Source organism: Gossypium arboreum, chromosome 7 (assembly GCF_025698485.1).
Source record: "Gossypium arboreum isolate Shixiya-1 chromosome 7, ASM2569848v2, whole genome shotgun sequence".
In the NCBI taxonomy this organism is placed as follows: Eukaryota; Viridiplantae; Streptophyta; class Magnoliopsida; order Malvales; family Malvaceae; genus Gossypium; species Gossypium arboreum.
This window is the reverse complement of record NC_069076.1, coordinates 64,704,371-64,718,770: the sequence shown is the minus strand read 5'-3', so window position 1 is coordinate 64,718,770 and position 14,400 is coordinate 64,704,371.

Here is a 14,400-nt window from a genome sequence, read left to right as displayed (position 1 = left end):
AGTGAACTCGGACTCAACTCAACGAGTTCGGATGCTGAACCACCCTAGTGACATGTCACTTGTATCCTAATCTATTCCTAAGGTTCAAGCAGGCGTTTTCCTTGATCACTTATCCTTGCCGTCTTAGTAGAATGCCAAAATCAATACTGGTAACAATTATATTTAACAAGTAGTTCACATAATTTACATATTATTTGAAATTAACCACAAAGCATACATTTCATAATGAAATTCAGCATAACACATAATTAATATCAATAACTTAAGAATAACAATTATGCTACATTATTTACACATGAACTTACCTTGGTACCAAAATACAAAGATTTTGCAATTTAGTCCACAATCTTTTCTTTTCCTCGATTGAGGTCGATTCCACGTCTTTCTTGATCTAAAATAACACATTTAGCTTATTTAATACTCACATTATCAAATTAATCCTTAACTCAAATTTTGGCAAAATTACAATTTTACCCCTAAACTTTTGCATATTTACATTTTGCCCCTAGGCTCTGGATTAAACTTTATTCCTTATTCTTATCTTTTACAACATGCTGATCACTTTTCTCTTCTATGGCAACATCAAATTCTCACTCTAACATGTACTTGTGACTATTAGGTATTTTTACCGATTAAGCCATTTTACTCGTTTTTGCTTAAAATCGAGTAGTACAAGTTGTCTAACATAATTTAAAACTTCATATTCCATCATAAAACATCAAAATACACAAATTTCACCTATGGGTATTTTTCCAAATATAAACCCTAGGTTAAATTATTGCTAACATAAGCTTTATCGAGTTCTAGGGATCTCAAAAACGTAAAAATCATTAAAAGCGGGCTTGGAATCACTTACTATGGAGCTTGGAAGCTTGAAACAAACCCTAGCTATGGAGAACCCTTGAAATTTCGGCCTAATGAAGAAGATGGACAAAATTGGCTTTTAATTTTGTTTTTAATTCATTTTAATAACTAAATGACCAAAATACCCTTACTACTAAACTTTCCAAAAATTCCTTCCATGTCCTAATTTTTCCATGAACTTAAAATTGGTCAAATTGCTATTTAAGACCTCCTCATTAATATTCCAAAACAATTTCATACTAAAAACTTCTAGAATGCAAGTTTTGCAACTTATTCGATTTAGTCCCTACTTTCAATTTAAGCACTTTAGGCATAGAATTTCATCATGAAATTTTCACACAATCATGCAATCATATCATAAACATCAAAATCATTGTAAAATAATTATTTCTATCTCGGATTTGTGGTCACGAAACCACTATTCCGATTAAGCCCTAATTTAGGATATTACAACTCTCCCCCCCTTTTAAAGATTTTCGTCCTCGAAAATCTTACCAAAAACAGTGTGGGTATTGGTTTCTCATAGTTTCTTCAGTTTCCCATGTAGTCTCTTCTACCCCATGCTTTTGCCACAACACTTTCACAAGTGCAACACTTTTATTTCTTAGTTGTTTGACTTCTCGAGCTAAAATCTTAATCGGTTCTTCTTCATAAGTCATATCAGTCGCAGATTCAATTTACATCGGTGAAATTATATGTGAAGGATCCGAACGATCTTGACGTAACATAGATACGTGAAACACATCATGAATCTTTTCTAATTCGGTGGTAAAGCTAGCCGATATGCTACCTGGTCCAACTTTTCAATTATTTCATACGGTCCAATAAAACACGGACTTAACTTGCCCTTTCGTCCAAATCTAAGGACTTTCTTCCATGGAGACACTTTCAAAATACCTTATCACTAACATGAAACTCAATGTCCTTTCGCTTTAGGTGCGCATAAGATTTGTCTATCTCAAGCGACTTTCAAACAATCTCGAATTATCTTCACTTTTCTTGATTTCTTTTATTAAATCAACTCCATAAATCTGATTTTCCTTGAGTTCAGTCCAATACAAAGGCGTTCGACACTTGCGACCATACAATGCTTCATAAGGTGCCATTTTCAAGCTCGTCTGATAGCTATTGTTGTAAGCAAATTCTACCAACGGCAAATATCTTTCCCAACTTCCTTGAAATTCCAATACACAACATCGAGCATGTCTTCAAGAATCAATTACTCTCTCTGATTGTCCATCAGTTTGTGGATGAAAAGCAGTACTGAAATTTAACTTCATACCTAACGCGTCTTGCAACTTTTGCCAAAACCGCGAGGTAAACCTTGGATCTCTATCTGAAATAATCGATAATGGTATTCCGTGTAATCTAACAATTTCTTTAATATACAATTCAGCCAACTTGTTAAGAGAATAATTAAACGTCATAGGGATAAAATGAGCCGACTTAGTTAATCATCAACTATTACCCGGATGGCATCTTTCTTTCCGAGTCAATGGCAATCTGAAACAAAATCCATAGTAATCGATCCCATTTCCATTCGGGAACCATAATAGGTGGAGTAATCCTGAAGGTACTTGGTGTTCAACTTTCACCTGTTGACAAATTAAGCATTTGGACACAAACTCTGATATATCTCTTTTCATTCCATTCCACCAATACATTTTCTTCAAGTCATTATACATTTTCGTACTACCCGGATGAATCGAGAAATAACCACTATGTGCTTCCTGTAGGATCTTTTGAATCAATTCCTCATTTTTCGGTACACAAATCCGATCTTTAAACATTAAGCACCCATCAGAACCAATTCTGAAATATGATCCCGTATCAGCTTCACACTGTTTTCTTTTGGCTAGCAAATCTTGATCATTTTCCGAGTTTGAAATCTCTTGTAAAAATATTGGTTTTGCTCTTAACTCTGCTAGAATCGAACCATCATCTGACACTTTCAACTGAGTGTTCATAACTCTCAAAGGAAACAACAACTTTCTGCTCAAAGCATCAGCAACCACATTCGCTTTTCCCGGATGATAATCAATAACAAGCTCGTAATCTTTCAACAACTCCAACCATCTTCGTTGTCTCAAATTCAAGTCTTTTGTGACATCAAGTACTTAAGACTTTGTGGTCGGTATATACCGACATTTTTCACCATACAAATAATGTCGCCAAATTTTCAAAGCAAACACCACATGACCAATTCCAAATCGTGAGTAGGATAATTCCTCTCATGAGGTTTTAAGCGCCTCAAGCATATGCCACCACTTTTCCTTCTTGCATGAGCACACACCCAAACCATTTAGAGAAGCATCACTATACACCACAAATTCTTTACGATTAAATTTGTACTAACACTTGGTGCCTCTGTTAATAACTTTTCAATTCTTCAAAACTCATTGACATTCTTCCGTCCATTCAAATTTAACATCCTTTTGGAGTAATCTAGTTATAGGAGCAGCAATTATAGAAAATCCATTTACAAACCGCCGATAATACCCAGCTAGCCCCAAGAAACTTCTAACTTCGATTCGTTTTTCGGTGGTTTCCAATCAACAATGGCTGAAATTTTACTAGGATCAACCCGTATACCATCACCAAACAATATGACCCAAAATCCAACTTCCGGAGCCAAAATTCACTTTTACTAAACTTAGCATCTGGTTGCTTATCTCTCAAAGTTTGCAAAACTATCCTCAAATGCTCAAGATGCTCTGTCTCATCTTTTGAATAAATTAAAATATCATCTATAAACACCACAACAAATTTGTCCAAGTATGGCGAAATATACGATTCATTAAATCCATAAACACAAGCAGAGAGCATTTGTCAATCCGAATGGCATAACTAAAATTCATAATGACCATACCTTGTTCTAAAAGTAGTTTTAGGTACATTCGACTCCTTTACCCGCAGATTGGTAATACCGGATCTCAAGTCAATCTTTGAAAACCATGTCGCTCCTTTTAGTGATCAAACAAATCATCAATTCTAAACAGCGGATACTTGTTTTGATTTTCACCTTGTTTAACCGCCGATAATCAACACATAATCTCATAGAACCATCCTTCTTTTCACAAATAACACGGAGCACCCCAAGGTGAAAAACTCATCTCACAAAGCCTTTATCACCAACTCTTGCAAGCTGCGACTTTAATTCTTTCAACTCTGTTGGTGCCATTCTATATGGAGCAATCGAGATCGGAGTCGTCCTTCGGTATCAAATCAATACCAAATTCTACTTCCACGATTGGAGGCAAACTCGGCAATTCTTCCGGAAATACGTCCGCAAATTCACACAACCCAAGACCGATTCAACTTTCTTTTCAACTTCTTTTGTATTAATTACATACGCCAAATAAGCTTCATAACCCTTTCTCGATATCTTTGAGCCGACATTGAAGAAATCACACTAGGCAATGCCTCGATTTATCCGATTCAACCCGCAGAGTTTCACCATTTCCACACTTTAATTCTATAACCTTTTCTTTGCAATTTACTATAGCATCATGCAATGTCAACCAATCCATACCCAAAATAACATCAAATTCATCAAACGGCAACAACATCAAGTCGGTAGGAAAGTAATGATCCCGAATCATTAAAGGACATTTCTTACATACTTTATCAACAAATCACACATTTGCCTAACGGATTCGACACTCTAATCATAAATTTCGTATTCTCAACGGTATATTCATACTAGACACCAATTTCATGCACACATATGAATGAGTAGAACCGGATCAATCAAAGCAATAACATTAACATTTTAGAGAGAAAATGTACAGTAATCACATCGGTGAGGAAGCATCTTCACGCGCTTTAATAGCATAAGTTCTAGCCGAGCCCTTCCTTGAGTCTAACGGTGCATCCCAGCTACATTCTTCTCGCTTGTTTCACTTCTAACTTTTCGGATACCTTCCCTCGAGTCCGCACCACTAGCTTTTACATTCGAAATTTTTCTTTCTCACTCTCTCTGGGGGTCTCTAATAAAATGATCCAGGAGAACCACATCGAAAACATTCATTTGCTCGCATGGACCAAAATGATTTCTACCACACTGGCACTCGGGTTTAACAAATCTCAGATTTGCCACACTAGCCGCAAGTAGTTTGAGATTTAGGACCCACATTTCGCTTCTTAAAATTTCCATATGATTGCCCAAATTGAAACTTGGGAATGAGGATTCATATTTCTTGACTTTCCGGTTTTTGTGAGGGTGCATTACTCATTGGTCTTTTCTTCCAATTTCGTGTTTGATTCTACCTTTTCATTTCCTTGAAGAATTCTTCACCTTGCAAGCTCGATCGACAAGTACCACCATTTCTTTTAGTTCAAGGATCCCAACAAATACCTTAATGTCTTCGTTAAGCCCGTCTTCAAATCGTCGGCACATCTTGGCTTCAGAGGAACATATTCCCGCATACTTACTTAATCGAACAAACTCTCTTTCATATTCGAGGCGCCATATTACCTTGCTTCACTCAAGAAACTCTTTACATTTCGATCAATAAATCTTTCACTAATATATTTCTTCCAAACTCTTCTTGAAAGAATTCCGAGTTACCCTCTCTTTCGGTACCACCAAATCAAAGTCTTCCACCAATTATAGGCTGAATCTCTCAACAAAGATGTAGCACATTTCAAACATTCTTGGTGTACAAGATAATTCATCAAATACCGGATAGAATTTTCAAGCGAACTCGCTTTCTGCATCATCATCAATATTTGCTCTAAATTCTTCAGCCCCTTGTTTACGAATTCTATCAACGGGGTTCTGTGAAATTTTATCATATCCACTCCTTGAGGCATTGGAGGCATAGGTTGAGGAATTGGGGAGGTGGGGAGGTCGTACATTTGGGTTCGTCTGAACGAACTCGAGTGTACCATGCACTCATCATTTGGAGAAAGGCTTCCGATCCCTTTCCCTCCTCCCCGACCAACAGTGAGGGGGTGGGTTTTCATCGTATTGCTCCATTAGCCGATGGCGCATTACTCAGACTTCATCTCGCCACATTGGATCGGGATCCATTTACTATATAAAAATTTTTCATTTAAAAAGGTCAAGTCGTCACACTATCACAATTCATACATATGGCATGTATTGCAAAATCCGTACATACAACACGTAGTCCGAGAACCAACTAAACCTGCTCTGATACCACTAAATGTAACGCCCCCACACCCGAGACCGTCGCCGGAGTCGAGTATGAGGTTTACTAAGCTTAGTTTAACATTTTTAGAACTTTGAATTATTTGTTTCTACATTCACAGCTTTTAAGCTACTTGCGTCACAGTCACAAGAAAAATCATATCTCGAGTTACGAAACTCGAAATTAAAATCCGTAAATTTTCCCTAAATCTAGACTCATAAAACTATCTACTAATTGTTTTTCTAGAATTTTTGGTTGGGCCAATTAGTACAGTTTATTAGTTAAAGTTACCCCTGTTTCAGGACTCGACTGGTCTAACCTCTATTTACTACGAACTACATTTCTCTCTGTACAAAATTCATATGACTATGAGATTTGTTTATAATAAAACTAGACTCAATAAGGATTCTGAGGATATAAAATACACCACCTAATTATATCTTTAAAATTTATGGTGAATTTCTAAAGTAGGGACAGGGGATTCAGAAACTGCTATGACTCTGTTTCACTAAAATTAAAATATCTTCTAACATATACTTCCTTTACTTGTTTCATTTGTTTCATGTGAAACTAGACATAATAAGCTTCAATTTGATATGTATTTAACCACGAAATTCAATTTCTATGATTTTTAGTAAATTTTCAAACTCGCGTTAGTGTTGCTGCGATATTACATTTATGGTAAATTTCATCCTTTTATGAGTTTTATGCACTAAGTATCTTAATAGTTTTCCTTAACATCAAACATAATCTAAACTAACCATTTTCATAATTTATCATTATCAAGCATTTCCTCAACCATTTCACAACCATACCATAAGATCATTTACACAAAATGGGTATATTGCTATACATGCCATACTTAAATTTACAAGCCATTTACCAAAAATCTTCGGATAGTGTGACTGAGCCTTCGACCTATCCCGACTCTCGAAATGGCTTGTCCAAAACTACAATGAGTAAGAAGGAGGAGTAAGCATAAATGCTTAGTAAGTTCATATGCAAATAATAAGTAACATAACAAACAATTATACCAATCAACATTAGCATACATCACTAAAACACATATCACATTTTAATCATTCTTCATCATCTTATTACCTTATCGTGGTTGTATCAATACTCAACCCGAGGGTTAAATACATACTGTCCAAAATATCCATTTCATATCACTTACCAATACGTCTCTTTACATCTCAAATTTTCCTCCATTTGAGTAGAACTTTACCCGTTGAACACATCGAATATAATTCGGATACATGGATAACTTGCACATAAGTGCCACATATTCAATCAAGCAATCATGTAACCCGCCCATAAGCGAACTCGGACTCAACTCAACGAGCTCGGGCATTCGCATCCATAAGTGAACTCGGACTCAACTCAACGAGTTCGGACATTCGCATCCATAAGTGAACTCGGACTCAACTCAACGAGTTCGGATGCTGAACCACCCTAGTGACATGTCACTTGTATCCTAATCTATTCCTAAGGTTCAAACGGGCGTTTTCCTTGATCACTTATCCTTGCCGTCTTCCGTAGAATGCCAAAATCAATACTCGGTAACAATTATATTTAACAAGTAGTTCACATAATTTACATATTATTTGAAATTAACCACAAAGCATACATTTCATAATGAAATTCAGCATAACACATAATTAATATCAATAACTTAAGAATAACAATTATGCTACATTATTTACACATGAACTTACCTTGGTACCAAAATACAAAGATTTTGCAATTTAGTCCACAATCTTTTCTTTTCCTCGATTGAGGTCGATTCCACGTCTTTCTTGATCTAAAATAACACATTTAGCTTATTTAATACTCACATTATCAAATTAATCCTTAACTCAAATTTTGGCAAAATTACAATTTTACCCCTAAACTTTTGCATATTTACATTTTTGCCCCTAGGCTCGGGATTAAACTTTATTCCTTATTCTTATGTTTTACAACGTGCTGATCACTTTTCTCTTCTATGGCAACATCAAATTCTCACTCTAACATGTACTTGTGACTATTAGGTATTTTTACCGATTAAGCCCTTTACTCGTTTTTGCTTAAAATCGAGTAGTACAAGTTGTCTAACATAATTTAAAACTTCATATTCCATCATAAAACATCAAAATACACAAATTTCACCTATGGGTATTTTTCCAAATATAAACCCTAGGTTAAATTATTGCTAACATAAGCTTTATCGAGTTAAGGGATCTCAAAACGTAAAAATCATTAAAAACGGGCTTGGAATCACTTACTATGGAGCTTGGAAGCTTGAAACAAACCCTAGCTATGGAGAACCCTTGAAATTTCGGCCTAATGAAGAAGATGGACAAAATTGGCTTTTAATTTTGTTTTTAATTCATTTTAATAACTAAATGACCAAAATACCCTTACTACTAAACTTTCCAAAAATTCCTTCCATGTCCTAATTTTTCCATGAACTTAAAATTGGTCAAATTGCTATTTAAGACCTCCTCATTAATATTCCAAAACAATTTCATACTAAAAACTTCTAGAATGCAAGTTTTGCAACTTATTCGATTTAGTCCCTACTTTCAATTTAAGCACTTTAGGCATAGAATTTCATCATGAAATTTTCACACAATCATGCAATCATATCATAAACATCAAAATCATTGTAAAATAATTATTTCTATCTCGGATTTGTGGTCACGAAACCACTATTCCGATTAAGCCCTAATTTAGGATATTACACAACTCTCCCCCCCTTTTAAAGATTTTCGTCCTCGAAAATCTTACCGGTAAACAAGTGTGGGTATTGGTTTCGCCCTAATTAAGCCGTTGATTGAATTCGCTTACAACAACAGCTTTCAATCAAGTATTAAGATGGCACCCTACGAGGCTTTGTACAGTCGTAAATGCCGTACACCATTGTTTTGGACTGAGCTCGGTGAAAGCAAGATTTTCGGGTGGATTTGATTAGAGATCTTGAAGAAAGTGAAAGTAATCCGTGAAAGTCTCAAGATAGCCTCCGATCGTCGGAAGTCGACGCGGATCTGAAGTATAAGGATATCGAGTATCGTGGGTGATAAAGTGTTTCTCAAGGTATCGCCTTGGAAAAAGATGCTCAGATTCTACCGTAAGGGCAAGTTGAGCCCGAGGTTCATGGGCCATATGAGATATCCGAGCGAGTCGGTCCGGTGGCATATCGTTTGATTTTGCCCCCGAACTCGAAAAGGTTCGGGATGTCTTTCATGTTTCGATGCTTGACGCTATAGATCCGATCCATCGCACGTGATTAGTCCATCGAAATTGAAATTCAAGCTAATATGAGTTATGAGGAAGAACCGATTCGTATCCTATCACGGAAGTGAAAGAGTTGCGAAACAAGCGGGTTCCGCTAGTGAAAGTGTTATGGCTCAAGCACGGGATAGAAGAAGCTACTTGGGAGACCGAGAACTCTATGAAAGAGCGATATCCAAACCTATTTACGGTAAGATTTTTGGGGACGAAAATTTCTTAAGTGGGGAGAGTTGTGACATCCCTAATTTGACCCTAGTCGGAAGTGGTGTCGGGACCATTAAACCGAGTCTTATAAGTAATTAAAAGTTATATTCTATGTTTATGATGTTAGCAAATGCATGTGTGAAAGTTGCATGCATTAATTTGATCATTTCTATGTGAATTTATTAAGATGGACTTATATGAAACATTGTTGAAAGGTGATAGGCCAATCTTCAATGGTCTAATAGTATATGCATGCAAAAGAATGGTGTTGCATGTCAATTTACCCAAAGAGAAGGAAGTGGCCGGCCATGGTGATGAAGATGGGCAAAAGAAAACATGTCTTAAACATGTTTTGCTAGTGGTGGATGTTAGAAATAATAAAATAAGAGCATGGGTAAAGAAATGAAAAAAAAAAATTGAGTGTGGATGCTTTCCCCCCCTTGTGCCGTACATGAGAGAAACAAAAACAAAGAAAAAAAATTTTTTTTTTCATCTACTTTCACTCTCCTTTTGGCCGAAAATACTAAGAATAAGGAAGGAGTTTTGCTTCATACTTGGTTTGGAAGAGGATTAGGAAGAGGTTGGCTATACTTGCATCAAGAGTAAGGTATGTTTGAGGTTGTGCCATGAGATTCATGCATGTTTTTGGTTGCTAGATTGACGTTCTTGTTAGCCCATGGTTCAAATCTTTGTTATGTCATGGGAATGAAATTCGGCCAAAGTGAATATGGTGATAAAGCCATTGCATGCTAAGTGTGAAGCTTGATGATGATGCATGCAAAGATGGATTGTCTACTCTTGAAATTTCTTTGTAGCCATCTTGAGTAAGACTTTGAGTTTTCTTTTGTTTAACCATGATTGAAGTTGAAAGGGGCATGATTGTGATGTATTCGCCATGATGCATTCATGAGCATGGTTCATGCTTCTTGCATGTTAGTTAAAATTTGTGTTTTGGATGGCTATGGACACCTTGAAATTGCCATGCACATATATGTATATATATGTTTGCACATGATGTTTTGGTTATGAAGTAAGTGATGAATATGTTTGTTTAAAGAAGAAAATGTTGAAGAATGTTTGTGAAATTGCAAGTACATTCGCCTAGAATACCTATGATGTGGAAATCTTGGAATTTATTGTTGATTTGGTGCAAGTATGACTAAGTATAATCGGCCATATGAGTGCTTGATGATGTATTATAAGTATTGAGCCACAATATGTAAAGCATTAACTAGTAAAATGCATGTTGTTTTTGTGTGGTGTTAAGTGTATAATTGGCCTCAAATTGGACATGTATGTTCGGCCTTAGGTAGCCGATTGATGGCCTTAGCTTTTCCTTGATGCTTGAATGAATTGTATTGAATTGCTTGATGTAGTATAAAATGTGCATGACCATTGTGTACTCAAGCTAAAGGGTGGCCATATGACCATTTAAACTCCTTGTCATATTCGCCATAAGCTAGCATAATGAGGTATTAATAAATTAAATTTGTTTGAATTAGCTCAAGAGCTTAGAGGGCCACAATTGGACAAGGGAAGGAAAAAGTGATCGAATAGCCGTAAAAGCCGTTCGACAACATCCGAGGTAAGTCCTCAAGAAGTGACCCTACTTGAACTATGTGAAATGAAATATGGATGTGTATTGATTATTGATTTATGTGTGTATGAGTATTTGAATGATACGGGCTAAGTCCCAAGGCGATTATGCTAGTGATTATATTTGTGTTTGAGCCTTAGTAACGAAAATGAAATATGAATGTCTAATGATTATTGATGTATGTGTGCATGAGCAATTGAATGATATCCGGCTAAGTCTCAAGACGTTATTGCTGGAAATTATATCCGGTTAAGACCAAGGCAATTGTGCTAGTGGCTACATCCGGCTAAGACCAAGGCATTCGTGCGAAGTCGTTCTATCCGGGCTAAGACCAAGGCATTCGTGCGTGGTTATATCCGGTTGTATTCAAGAAGCTTGGGCTGGAGGTGAGTGTTGGTTGCTGTAATGAATTCAATTGGTACGCTCGAAAAGCCCAAAGAATAAGGTATGTTTATATGTGCATTGAAAGTCGACATGTTTGAGCAACATTCGCTCGATCGACTAACAATTTCAGCTATTGAATTGGTTGATACCTTGTGAAAGTATATAATGATGAAGTGTGAAGTAAGAATGATTATGTGAATGTGTATTAATGAAATGATGCATTTGGCCATGTGAATGTATTGCTTTAATTAAAGCTGATTTTATTCCTTGAGACTTACTAAGCATAAAAATGCTTACCCGCTGCTTTGGCTCTCTGTTTTATAGATTGTGCTCGATAGCAATCGGATTCGGGATCATTAAAGTCGAAGTCATCCACACTATCAAAGCCTCCATTTTGGTATAAATTTTGGTTGAACTTTGAAATGGCATGTATAGGACTACCCTTGCTGGTTTAAATATGTTGTGATGTATATGTGTACGGCCATGCGAAAATGGCTCGTAAAAGTGAAGTACTGAACTTAGACTATTTGCGGTTTGTATATATATATATATGGTGTCATGATGTGATTATGGATTGAAATGGGAATGTTGGTCACATGATCAGCCATTGGTATGGTTAAAATGATCATATGTGAACCTATGTATGGCAAGACTAGTTGGTTCATGGAGACTACAAACTAGGTAAGACCTACCTTAAAACAGATGCTGCCAGCTGCAGTGACGTGAATGTGAAAAATCACCAAAATTTGTAGGAATGGTATTAAATAGTGAATAAGCTATGTAAATGAACCTTGATGAGTCTATTTTCATATGGAAGAAATGAAACGGTCATAGGAGTTACATGTTAAGAGATATTAAAGCTATTGTGAGACAGGGCCAGAACGGTTTCTGGGTCCCCCGTCGCAACTTTAAAAATTTACTATAAATTATCCAGAAAGAATTAGGAGTCGTGACTTATATGTACAGATTCCATTTTGAGTCTAGTTTCATTAGAAACAAACGGCACCAGTATTAAAGCCCTGTGCAGAGAGATATTCAAGTTGTAACGCGCGAAGGTCAGAGCAGTCGATCCCTGTAACATGGGTGACTTTAACTAATAAACTGTACTAATTGACCCGACCAAAAATTCTAGAAATAAGTCCATGGATGGATATATGAGTCTAAATTCAGGGAAAATTTATGAAACCAGTTTCCGAGTTTTGAAACTCGAGATATGATTTTTAAGGCGACGGTGACGCAGTTTTCCAGCCTGACTGGAAATGTCAAATTGGTGGGCAAAATATGTGGACTTGGCTTGTTAACCCCTCGTGTCCGACACCGGCAATGGTCTCGGGTTCGGGGTGTTACACCCTTTATCGGATTTAGCTCCCCTTTGCTCTTGAGCTTAACGAATACAAGTAGAAGTATTCAATATTTTTCTCAATAATGTTTACTAGTCAATCACATTCGGCATCTCATATCATCTCACTTTATTATAATTTATCATTCAACCTTTGAACCAAAACGCTATTATATGGCCACATATACATACATCCATATATTTAAGCTCAAGAATTTTAACATAACATCAAGTGCTCAAATTACTCATGTGGCCGATTATACATGGTCATAAATACACAAAATCAAAAATAATTTCAAGGTTTTCACATTATAAGGTACTAAGTCGAATACACTTGCTAGGTTCACATACATTCTTCACCAATTTCTTCTTTAAACAAACACATTTAAGCATTCCTTTCGTATTATCAACTCCAACCACATTCATTACTCAAGTATAGTATTTTCACATTCGGCAATAGTATTACATACAATAGCCGATTCTTCTTACTTTGTATTTGTGCATCTATTTGATCATTAGTTTAGTTCAAACACCCATACACCAAGATTCATCAAGTTTAGCATGAAACATAAACCTTAATCCTCAATGACCACTATGACCGAAAATCCTAGTCAACCCAAAATCACAATTTCTAGCATGGGTTACCTAGAGAACTTGGTAACTAGCTCAATTTCATCTAACGTTTCAAGAATTCACATGAATTTCTCACTTAATTTATAGCTTAGAAACCGAATGGTTGCTCCCTTTTCCTCCCTTAGAATCGGCCAAGAAGAAACAAGAATAAAAACTTGTTTCTTTCACCCATCCACCATTTCTCCTTAAAACACAAGACAACAATCATTTTCCTCCATTTCTTCCATGGCCGATTACCCACTATCACCACACAATCAAGATTTTGACAAGGCTAAGTAGGAAACTTAGTAACTAGCTTAATGTATGCTAATATTTCAAGAACTAACATGAAATCACTTACCTTGTTCCAAGCTTAAGGGTGACTGATTGGCTATCTCCCTTCTTCCTTTGAGTTTCGCCAAGCTAAGGAGGATGAACACTTTTCTTCTTTTTTTTTTTTTTCTAGTTACGGCACAATGGGGGGGGGGGGCAAGGATGAAACAACCTTGGTTTCTCTTCCCACTCCCCTCATATTTTATTTTTCCTCCCACAACATGTTATCACAACATGTTTATTATATTCTTTACCCATCACATTTTGTCTATCTTCATTACCATGGCCGGCCACTTCCTATAGTTTGGCTAAATTGACATGCAAATCCCTCATGTCTTCATGCATTATTTGGCCACTTAAAATTTCACCTATCACATTTTCAAGTCCTATCACATGGGTCCTTTCTTGTAAATTAGCACCTAATTAATAAAATCAAGGCACGGAATATTTACACATACAAATTCCACATACAATAAGCACAGAATATAACACCTAATTATTTTTGTGACTCGGTTTTGTGGTCCCAAAACCACTTTCCGACTAGGGTCAATTTTGGCCTGTCACACGTGGCCCCTTAGGTCTTCTTTTAGTATGTATTCATAGACTTTTCAGTGCTCAAAAACCCTAAAAATTGG